This window comes from Ptychodera flava, chromosome 17, assembly GCF_041260155.1.
Source record: "Ptychodera flava strain L36383 chromosome 17, AS_Pfla_20210202, whole genome shotgun sequence".
Taxonomy (NCBI): domain Eukaryota; kingdom Metazoa; phylum Hemichordata; class Enteropneusta; family Ptychoderidae; genus Ptychodera; species Ptychodera flava.
The window spans coordinates 34,481,015-34,493,829 of NC_091944.1; the positions used below are offsets into that span (position 1 = coordinate 34,481,015).

Here is a 12,815-nt window from a genome sequence, read left to right on the forward strand (position 1 = left end):
GTATGTATGTATGTATGTATGTATGTATGTATGTATGTATGTATGTATGTATGTATGTATGTATCTATCTATCTATGTATGTATGTATGTATGTATGTATGTATGTATGTATGTATGTATGTATACAGGTCTCGTTGTATATTCGCAAGAAAGACCTTGTCACACTTTTCAGTTTCGTAATGAGGTATCGCAATTTCAGGACTCGTTTACGGTTAAAAAGTGAAGTTAGGCTAAGGTAGAACGCACCTCGGGGACAGACATCTCTCAAACTTTTACAATTCTCTTCTGATATACCACAGCTCTTGGTGAAAGAAAACTTTTCACCGGCTTAACTTTTCGAAATTCGAAATTTTCATTTTTCTCCATAGAGTTAACACAGGGATGGCGGCCATTTTGAATTTCTAATATCGGTAATCTTGGGTAATTTGTTTCTCTAGTACAAAATTTGCATGTTGACCCCTTATTTTTATTTGTGATTTTGAAAGAGAATGATTGAAAGATTCATTGAGGAAAGTTTGAGCAAAAGTTCAAGTCTTTCACTTTCGAGGTGCATACTATGTTAAACATATCGCTAATAATCTAATTAATCTGATATATACTTACACGAAGTTTTATCAAAACTAATTTATACTTATCATGTCCCTGTAAAGTTGAAAGTGTGACGAAGAGACATTTTTAAAATTTTAAATGTGTTTGTGCTGAGTTCGAAAACGCTAAAACATGTTTTGGATAGGCAGGTTTGAGACCGAAGAATAACACGTGTGCTTTCTAGAAATGATGTCATCATAGAAAGGGGAGATATGGATCGTAACTTTACTTACACTATATCTTAAAGGGCCAGTAATGATAACTTTGATGATATTTTCATTACTGTTGTTTCGTATATCAATGCAACTTCTTATTCTACTTCCCAAAGAATATTAAAACACCCACTATTTAGCTTGTCAACTTAGTGTTTATATGTGTAAAATGCATTGTTATTATTTACATTTTAATTCTAGTCCGGACCAGAAGTCACTTTTCAACAATAAACAATGCGGTTTACACACGTACGTATGGGCTGGGTTGACAAGCTTAACATTGTGTATATCAACATGCTTTTGGGAAGTACAACAATTATGGTTGACATTGAAACAAATGGTGAAAAAATTACCAAAAGTTAGCATTACTGACCCTTCAAAGCACTTTTCGACCTTGGAATTGAATTTGAAATGCTGTACAGTATCATAGTTTCAGCTGAGTGATCATTATACTTTGAATTAACATGAGATAGAAATGAACGCATCTGTGGTTGTGATATCGAAGTTGATTGTTAATTGTGGAATGCTGAGGTAAATGAGACGTGAGCGCATCATTATTCCGTCAGAGTATTTCTGGATGTTTATTCACAAAAATTATCAATCAGGTATAAAATTACACCTAAATTACATATTAACATACCAATACACTGGAAGCTGTACCGATAGTATTCGGCTGAGAATTTGGAGTATATCAGTGCATGGAGTATCCATACAGTCTCTCTGAATGCTTGCGGCTTACATTCTATCATATCGTATGTTACTGTTAAATTTCCCTTGACAAGTGTATCAAGAGGCCCAGCTGGATATTGTAGCACAGCTACGGTGAAATAATTATCAAAAATCCAGTCACAAGTCACATTTTTGTAGACAAATGCGTCGAAATTCAAGCATCAGAAGAGTAAAACACATAGAAGATAAAATATGCTTCTGATTTACCGGCGTTAGACTTGTCAGTCGGTATTATTTGCAATGCATCCTGACGGCGTGGATACAACCAGATGGAATCAATATCATTCATTTTGTCGCGAGGAAATGACACGCCTTCCTTATCATAAAAACGGAAAAATATTGCATAACTAAGTATCTGCCTTTTGAGACTTGCTATGAAAATTACTATGAGTGAAATTATGAGGCCCGATCTTAACTTGTTCGTGACTCCGTGCAAGGCAAGTGACGGGGAATTCGCTGTGTTATTTATCTAATATGGAGTGATATTGTCTAAATTTGTAACGTCTCTCAATCAATGGAGAGCTACTGTAAAATTTATTTAACTCATGTATTCATTTCCTCTTAAAATTTACATGCGTACTAACGAGTCGGTACAGACAACTATTGACGACGTTCTCTTCTCAAAGTATCACTAGTACTGCGCTCTTCTGCTCCTTGGAACATTTTCTCACTTGATTACGGACAAAATATGAATAACAATATGGACCAAAAACTCATTTAATTTTATGTACGTGCATGATGACTTTGTTCTGATACAATTATATACATCGACTCGGAGTCACACCTATTGCTGAAACCACTATCTGAAATGTGGAGTTTGAATTACATCAAAAGTGGAAAATATACTCGTTCAAAACATACGTAACAAATATGAATAAAATGAATTTGGCCTATAACTATGTTTATCGACCGCGTATTGATGTATCACCGTATACAATTGAAGTCATAATATGTATGTATGTATGTATGTATGTATGTATGTTATGTATGTATGTATGTATTTATGTATGCATACATTCACATACTTATACACATAAGGTCGATGTTGAAAGAATTTGGAGTGGAATTTGATTATTTTAAATCTCGTCTTTCAAGCCTGTAAAACTGTGCGCGAATTTCCGAATTTTACCTTTCCGTTTAGGTTCAACTTGACTGATTTACAAACAGATTCAAGAATTCAAATGGAGGTTTTACAACAACGTACTACAGATCAACATCATGTCATAGACATCATCTTCGGTATGCACGAAACGCGCATACTCATAGTGTAAAATTCTGTCCTTCCGCCGAGCAAATGTCTTTCATATAATTTGAAAACTTACTAGGAAAACAGTAAAACTCAATTCTTGTACTCATCATACGACATTGATGTAATGCATGGCCGCGCATTCCAAACAATAAAGCTTTCAAATATTCAACATGTAAGATTCCTACAGAGAAGTCTTTGTTACTTTTCAAAAAACGTATTTCTTCTCTACTTTAATCATCGGAAAAGAAATAAATAAATAAAGATTGTAGTCGCTGCTATTGAGACACTTGAAGATTGCAATAGTTTCCCGCCACTTTTGTTACAGAGGTCGTCATTACAACATTCATAGCATTGCCGTTTGGTGTAGTGTTGGTCGCAGTGATATTGCAACTGCACCAGTTTACTCGTCAATTCACAGTCATATCTTTTACGACAGCCTTTCTCGATGACCAATTTGCCGGCAGCCACTGCAACGAAATGTGAAAAATTATGGTCACGATTGGAAAACCGCTAAGGAAGACAGAGCTTACTCAGAAGGTGTCAAAGGAGAGAGAGAGAGAGAGAGAGAGAGAGAGAGAGAGAGAGAGAGAGAGAGAGAGAGAGAGAGAGAGAGAGAGAGAGAGAGAGAGAGAGAGAGAGAGAGAGAGACTGGAGGGGGCGTCACTTTAATACAATGTCAGAGAGAGTTTAATGATGGATAATGCGATGGAAAAACAAAGTTTAATAATTCTGCACGTGAATCGTGACCAAATTAACATAAACATTGCCGGGGTGGTTGACGCAAAGAGAATAAGATAAGGTTAGAATTAAGATGTGTGCAGGGCAGCCGATGATCTTACATTGTGGCGATTGTCCCTGTCGACGACACTAGATATGAAAAAACGCAATTAAATAAGCGCACTTATCGGAGGGTAAGTTTTAAATAAATTGCTCAAAAAGCTCGTTATCAGCATCCTTCGGTAGATTGCAGCGAGCAAATTATACGTTATTTTATTGGCACGAGGTACCTATGAGTCGAGGAAAGAAATTCTTAATTGCTTAAAGTTACAAAATTATCATAGCGAGATAAATTTTCACGTATGCAGCGACGCCTTTCTTGCCTTCAACATCTCTCTCTCTCTCTCTCTCTCTCTCTCTCTCTCTCTCTCTCTCTCTCTCTCTCTCATCAATATTTGAAACACTCAGACAAACATAATCATATAGTGCTTTAAGCGAGATTAAATACTAAATGGTCGCGCAGTAATTTGGCTTACATTTTCTTTTCTCTCATACACCATGTCGTCGCCTTGTCTATTAAGAAATGAGGAATTATTGTAGTCTTCAAATTAATCGATTTTTTATTTACCAACGACAGTTACCTCCCATCACTTCAGAATTAACATGTCGAAGCGCTAATGGCAACAAAGAAATTAATTCCCTGTTTAAATTATCTAAGCAAGGTTAAATAGCAAATTAAATGCCATGAATAGTTTGTTGTACAAACACGCAGATGCCTTCAACCCTATGATGATAACATACACCGCTTTGCATCAATCTATAAATAACTATGGCCTTTTATAATCATAGGAAATACATCAGCTACGCGGTGCAACGATGTCGACACTTATTAGGTTCGCGACACTGAATTTTTTCGTGTGACCAAACATTATGTGGTTCACTTTTCTGCGTTCTGTCGCGTAAAAGCGATTAGATCTCGTGACCGATAATGGGATGTTAATGCTTGCGACAGTGTACGTGTTAATCAAATGATCAAATGATATCGCGCTCAACTATAGTTCGACGTTTACGCATTAATCATTCTTCGATGTCATCAAAATTGAAACCAAATTACCTGCAGGCCAATAGTGCAGTAGGTTTTAATAGGATTGCTATAACGCGCCGTCTGCGCATGCCCCGACACAGAGTGAGAACAGTGGAAATAAAGTCCATGTTAATCATCAAATGTTTTTAACAGAGAAATTGCTCGTCGATGGAAGGTATTAATTCTTGCACAATGTTCGTTTATCTAAGTAACAGCACATGTGAATGTGCGCATTGAACCCCTTGTGAGCATATAACAGTATTTATAGAAATATTTTAAAACATGTCAGATGTATCATTTGTGTATGTCTCCACGTACGTAAATGTGTGTAATGTGTGTAATATATGTATGTATGTATGTATGTATGTATGTATGTATGTATGTATGTATGTATGTATGTATGTATGTATGTATGTATGTATGTATGTATGTATGTATGTATGTATGTATGTATGTATGTATGTATGTATGTATGTATGTATGTATGTATGTATGTATGTATGTATGTATGAATGAATGTATGTATGTATGGATGGATGTATGTATGCCTATAAGTATGTATGTATGGTATGTATGTATTTTTTATATAAATAAAAATATATGTATATAAATATGTGTGTATCTATGACTGTATGTATGTATCTGTGTATCTCTAAATGACAAACGTTTATGTGCGTTTGTTTACATTTTCTTGGAGCGAGAAGCCAATTAGGCCTGTACCAAATGTGTGCAGATTGAGCCAGGCATAATAACCGTAACCCGTGCGACATAATGTTACTTTCGATCGATTTCACGTACGTTAAAGGATTGGGTCTGCGGCTGTACGTATGGGACCCATACTGCTATTACTACGTGTCTGTTGATATGCATAACAATAACATATCCAAACAGCCCTTTGTGCATATCCAAACTTTCAAAACGGTGGCTGTGCGGAAACCCGTATCTTCATATGAAGGGACGCAGCTAAAGTTTATTTGCCAAAATCTTGCAGTGATTCGGTGATTTGAAAGCTAAAACACTAGTGACCTATGAACATGCATCAAATGTTGAATTTTCTTCCCATTTGCTCAATGATCCATCGCCAATGTCTGGGAAGAGGCAACGTTTATCGACAAGAAAATCGCACAGCCGCAGACCGGACTACCCCCTGTAAGTTGCCTTCGGGCGTAAATCGTGTCAAAGCACATTTTAGATGTCATTATAGATAAATCCGTAGTTAAATCCGAAATCTGAAGGACGTCGATACATTTCTGTAAAAAACGCAATCATATAAGTAATAAATATATGAACATATTTTCAAAAATATGTTCGAAATGCGGCAATTGTGTATTAATATCGCATAGTTCTGTCAAAATTGAATGCCTTGTGACTGATAGCGTACACTTCTGATCCGATGCATTGGCTGCTAAACGACCATTTAGAAAGTCATCCCCCAACGAAAGAAATAATTCATTTGTTATCATGTGGCAGCTGCGTCCACTTTACAACAAAAGGACTTCCATTTTCCTACAACGCAATGCCTATCTCGCCGCAAAATGCTCTTAAAACTGGCTAAGCATGTACGAAGCTCCTTTATGGAAGCATGTGTATACTTTATTCATTCGACGAAATTACGGTTCAAAAAAACAGGAATCTGTACAGTAAATAAATGGAGCGGTATAGCAACAGATAATTATTTGTAAAAAAAAGCCAACATTTTGATCAACGTTTTTAACGAGATGCATATGAGTGGTCGAGCTATACTAACGATAGTCTTGGATGACAGATTGCGCCTTCACTATTAGAAAAAAATTGCGAGACATTTTATATCCTCCCTAGTGAGCAGTGAGAAATGCACTGCTTGGTGAGAATCAAGGATGGTAACAGATTCTCAAAGGTGAGACTGGAAATTCTCACCAAGCACATCACAATGGTAATTTTCTCTGTGAGAATGTATCATATTCATCATTCACTGGTGAGAATCAACCAGACTTACCGTTCATTGGTGAGAATCAACCAGACTTACCGTTCATTGTGAAAATCGACTAGACTCATTATTTAACGGTGAGAATTAACCAGATTGATTCTCACCAGTGAACAACAAAGCTCGCAATTCTTTCCTATAGTGGTTCGTTTAGTAACATAACTTATCTGTTCCTTGGCTCCGGTAAACCAAACTGTACGGTAAAGTTAGATACTCAAGACAGTAGAAATTGAAAGATACAGCTTTCTCCTGTTCTAACTTCGTGTGTAAAGTACCTACATGTATATTACAAGAAGCATCGTCACAGACTCACCTTCGTACGACATGTTGACAAAACACGTGTCAGCGGATGATTGACAGGTGAATTCCTCCTGGCAATCTTTGTTATCATTGGCAAGGTATATACCTGAATCTGGGTAGATCTCCTTACAACGATAACATTTGACAGCAGCGTCTATTGAGGTAACATCTGCAATGTCAATTATGAACTTAATTATGATCTCAAAACAGTAGAGGTATAGATAAGCAGAATCACTATCGATTCGTTTTCAAGGAGCCTTGGCATCTATCAAGACAAATATATCTTCTATTGTGGTTTCCTGTGTCTTCCATGGTGTCTTCACAGACAAATAAGACATTCATAGTCTAAACATTGTCCGTTCTAAGTAAAATATAACATTAATTATGAAATAAGAATATTAATGATAACTATTGAAATGAAACCTGTATTAATAAAATCTACATGCAATACTTTAGAAATCACTGAACTAACCAAAGTAATTATAATAGTATTCATATTTCATAATTACTACTTTATTTTGCTTTGACTATCAAATGCCTTATTCGCCTATGGCACCTTTTGCACATCTCCGAGTTGTCTCTTTAATGATCTGTTCATACACCTGGGAACTTTAGCTGTCAAGTGACATTCGAATTATATCGTCGATGTCGTCCGGTAGGACCCTATGTCTACATTTCTGTCTGTCTGCTGTACAATATCTTCCTCAGTATCTGTCTCTACCTTTTCCTGCCTATAAATACCCTCTCTCTCTCTCTCTCTCTCTCTCTCTCTCTCTCTCTCTCTCTCTCTCTGAATATCATCGTATTTAACCTCAGAGACTGGCTTTATGAAAACGGGATTCCATTTACGAATCCAAATCTCAGCCATTCTTCAACACATCCCTACTGCGCACACGATGTATCTCACAGGTCACATAGTATGAAGCGTGTCGCCCTAGAGTATTGATACCTAATGACCTCAGTGAGTCTATTACCTTATTCGGCATGGCAAGACTGCTGAATAAACATCTCAAAACCTTAATAATAGCAAACATTACAAACTGAATCAAGCCGAAGGAAACTGACCTGTACGACAGAGTCGTCGTGACGGAAGGCGCTGTTACCACAGCAACGGAGTATCATACTGTCGATGGCTTACGTCGTGTCGGCATTGCCTTTGTTTACCGCCACTACGTGTTTCAAGATGACCTGTTGTCATTATTCCCTGGGATCTGGTAAACTATTCATTTACCCTGAGTGATACTGATCATTGAACCATTTACAAACGAACGTGCTATTACAAAGAACAGACGTACGGGTCATTGTGTTTTGAAACGCAGAATCTAAACACATACACACTGCCGGGTGAGAGTGGAGTAGAGCACGACATGTATGTTGTTCCATGGGCATCACTTCGTGATTTCAAACAGTTAAAATACGAAAATCTAATGAACTTACCAAAGAAGATTGCCAAAGTAAAAATACATAGACCCAGTAAACACAACGGCTTCTTCATGTCTCTCTCACACACAGTCCGGTACGGGTGTACCTGCTGCTCGGTGTTCTGTACACAATGTGCTGAACGCTGCTAGACCAACGATTGCGCTAGGTTCCGCAGTAATGCTCAGGAAATAGCATATTACATATCTATTGACACTCGAATAAAGATCGTCTCAATTAACGTGCCGAAAATCCCAACATATCAAAAGGCCGCGGGTTTGACTCTTACGTCGACAACGTGTAGGTCACCGTTGGCAACATATGCACAATGGTTGTACATAATTTGCTGAGTGAAAGCAGATTTAAAATACTCGAATAGGCTCTTATTGAAAATGGAAACTATGTGGGGGCGTTGTGTTAAATTTGCATTCGTCATATATTATACGATGTGTTTCACGATGAATGGAGGAGCCTTTATTGGATGTGATATAGTGTCTGAGCCGTATAGGGTTTCATATTTGAAATGCATGCGTAAACGTTTTGTTGAAACATGGAGTCAACCAACTCAAATTCACCTTGTATGCACCCAGATGACGTAGACCAGCTCTCACTTACATTGCTATTTTGTAAAATATGAGCGTCATTCTATTATAGCGTATGATATTTCAATATTTTTGTTCTATAATTTTTCCCCCTTTCGCTGAAGTATTTTGAAACACAATTAGTATCTAGACGTACTAATGCGAAAGGTGTACAATATGCGATCTCATTGTCGACAAGGTAATTCTGGTCCGGACTGAAATTTATTCGTCAGCTTTAACATATTCTACAAAATACTGTGCGGTACATCATAGAGTCTGTAACTCGACACCCAGGTGATGTCGAGTTTCAATAATACCAAGCAATTTGTTATGATTCTAGGAGTAAAATATAAAAAGTGTAGGTCACAAACAGATCAAATAATTGGAAATACATCAAAACTCACAAGAAATGGGGCATTAATATTTTATCTAATGTGATTTAGCAATATAAAAAAGAAACTTTAATGTGGCTTGATGCACATAAGCCACAGTGAAAATTTAACAGGCAGAACACTTTGCTTTATTGCTGTAACATTACCTGAACAGAGAGAGAGAGAGAGAGAGAGAGAGAGAGAGAGAGAGAGAGAGAGAGAGAGAGAGAGAGAGAGAGAGAGAGAGAGAGAGAGAGAGAGAGAGACTCGGAGAGAGAGAGAGAGAGAGAGAGAGAGAGAGAGAGAGACTCGAGAGAGAGAGAGAGAGAGAGAGAGAGAGAGAGAGAGAGAGAGAGAGAGAGAGAGAGAGAGAGAGGTTATTTAAAGATGCAAACAATAATATTATGGAGTCGGACTATTTTCTTTAATTTTCTTCCATTAAAAGTTATGACTGAGCAAATGAGAACAATTTTTATTTCCATTAACCCTTTGAGCGCCAAAGTCAATTTTTGTCACCTTTATAAAATACACTCCAATCCATTTTTTTCAGTTTTTTTTTACATGATTTTGATAAAAACCATTACCAAATGAAATGTGATATCCATTTGGTCCAAAATTATCAAAAGAATTACAGAAAAAATTAAAAGATTGGTAAAATGTTGCACTAAAATTTTGGCGGGAAAAATTACAGCACTCAAAGGGTTAATGTCTTGTTATGGAGGAGAGCTTTGGATCCGACATTTTCAAACGATTAATTCATGTAGATTATCATGTTCTTACCTCGAGTTTTATTTCACTTTCGCTGTATCGTTTTTGTACATATTACATTGTGTAATATGCTTTTATTCATTTTCAAGCTCTGCGTTCAAAAATACCAAACCTGTAGCTGTATATTGTGATTCCTCAGATGGGTTCGAAACTTTAATTTCGAAATATTTTTTCTTGATACACGCATCAAATTTTAAAGTACAGTATATAATATTTTTTTTATTTTGTCGGAGTATATTATTAAGCCTCGTCCTATTCGTAAAATAAATAAGTGCGCAGAGAGAGAGAGAGAGAGAGAGAGAGAGAGAGAGAGAGAGAGAGAGAGAGAGAGAGGGGGGGGGAGAATACTTTTGCCTCAATCAACTGAATCATAATCTTTGTCGTTTTCACGGTAGTTTTCCAACTTGTCTAATATCGCAGTACTTGGATGAAACTAAAAACTTGCAATGTCTTCAAGTTTTGAATGTAGCATCAATTGAATCGTGATGGGGCAGTGGTTTATTGTCGCGAGTTCATACATCTGTATCGATCTTCAAGATACACCGATGTGCTTCCGATACACATCACATGACTCGATGACGTCACACAGTAACAAATGAGACTTCCAAGCGGATCCGTTGCATACGTCTCTGATCTTTGTTTTAATTTGAGTACCTTTCCATGGAACGGTCGTTTTCAATTTGCACTGAATTGAGCTATGAGTTATGGAAATACTGCGTAATCCGGGTAACTAGCGCAATATCCACTTCATAATCACCGAAGACGAATGTAATGGTTGTAAAGTGCAAGTAAACTCTTGAACAGTTAAGTTGATAGACTTTGTAAACTTGTTGGGAATAACATAGTTTGTCACTTCAAATTAATTTAATGTCTTTTAACGGTTTACATGCAAAAGGGGAGCCAGGAGATAAGCAAGATCTGTGTATAGAATGATTAGTATACATTGTGCAAATATTTCACATCAGTCCCATAGATTATGGTTTACCCCAAACTGTTGTTTTGCCCCTTTAAGAAAATACACACACGACAAATACATGGCTGGTGATGTCAAATTCATTATCTCCAGCATTGACCGGACAAAATTTACCGAGTATTTCCCATGTAAGCTTATTGTTTTATTCTTTTAAGCTCAAAAAAAAAAAAAAAAAAAAAAAAACACGAAAAAACCTCCAAAACTTGTAACTACGTATGTAGCTTCTAGCAAAGATTGAATTTGTCCCCGAACTAACAATAATCACACAACTGATCGTATATAATCTTTTCTATGACATGAAAGGTTAGTCGCGAATAGAGATACGTACATGTTAAATTGACAGCATCGACAAAGTGCTAATATACTTGAACATAATTAACTTTATTTTCAGCCTGGCTTGAAACTGGCCACCGTCCAATGGCGCGCCCTCAACGACTAGATTTATTATTCTATGAGAAATAATCGTACTGGCACACATAGGACTAGTGCTCAATGCTACTTTTATTTTCAGAAAACGGAAAGAAAAAGCTGCTAGGGACGTATTGCCAGCTGTTTATCCTTGATTTCTTGCTAGAAGTAGGGTGGCCAAGCCATTTTTTTCTCTTGTTTATACACACAGTTTAAATGGATTTTAGCAAGAATGGGGTACAAGAAGAAAAATAAAAAAAAAATTATGCAAATAGCTGTATCCAATCAAAAGTTATGAATTTTTAAAGCAATAAAAATGCCATTTTTTCGCGGACAATTTTCGGTAAATTTTAAAATTATTTCAATGAATGCCGATTCCTTCAAGTTTGGCAACCCATAATTTTTTATTTACTTCACATGGAATCATTAAACTATGTGTCTTGTGCACAGATTTACCCAATATTACGGAAAAATCAAGATTTGACTGATGCACAGTCTTGGATTTTGAAACTGTGAGTGTTGAAAATTGAAAATATTTTGTCTGACTTAGTCAAAATTGCGGCGGCACCGTACCATCGAAAAATGGATGTATTTTATGTTTTTATGAATTTTGAATTCACATAACTTAAAAACTAGAGCTCACAATACAATGAAATTTTGTCACAATGTTATTTAATAACACTCAATTCTAACAAATCAATTTAAACAGTCAATTGTCTTTTAATGCAGTTCATTTTCAGCCATGAAATTGTAAGAAATAGCTGTCCCTAACTTCAGCCTCAGGCAGGCTGTCAATGGTGTGTCAGTGTGACTGCCTTCCGCCGCCATCTTGAGTCACACTGTACTGAGGTCTATGAATGAACACGATTTTGTTTTTATGATTCGTACTTGTGCTCGTGGACAGATTTTCGTCATATTTCACAGAAATGTTGGAATGATGTTTAAAAAGAGCATGCTACAAGTTTTATGGCAAAAATATGTATCTAAATGGGAAAAATCTACACCGAATTTACCGTACTCACTTTACCTCTTGTTTGCTGGCTAAAATTCCCAGAATATAACAAAAACTCACCACTACATGTAAATGGGATGGTCTGCCACTTCCTGGCCAAGTTTCACAGTTCTATGACAGCATGCACAGGGCCCGAAAGCAGTTCCGTTGCGAAATAGGTATTGACTGGATTCAGAAGTGCGTGCCATGAGCGGCGACCGCTCGAGCGCTGTGGCTGGTCAGTACAAAGTGGCATTTTTGGAGAGGAAAAACACTATTTTTCAATCGTTTTTTTCTTCAGTTTTTTAATGAAACCTGCCTCATACATCGATTTTAATTGGAAATATCCATTTTTTCAGTAACTGAGCTACTTATTTTCAGCAAAATGGCGTTTAAAATTTCACGAAAATCAAATTTCACTTTCAGTGTGCGTGAGTTGCGTAATATGTCGCAACATTTTAG

The 12,815-nt window shown here is 36.7% G+C and overlaps 1 long non-coding RNA gene across 1 annotated transcript; it reads right to left on the reverse strand.

The window, feature by feature from the left end:
• Nucleotides 1-1,359: 1,359 nt before the first annotated feature.
• On the reverse strand, nucleotides 1,360-8,664 carry LOC139116141 (uncharacterized). Its single transcript, XR_011548249.1, has 3 exons — nucleotides 8,280-8,664; nucleotides 6,856-7,011; nucleotides 1,360-3,245 (listed from the first exon to the last, which is right to left on the reverse strand). It is a non-coding gene; the product is annotated as an uncharacterized lncRNA (long non-coding RNA).
• Nucleotides 8,665-12,815: the final 4,151 nt, after the last annotated feature.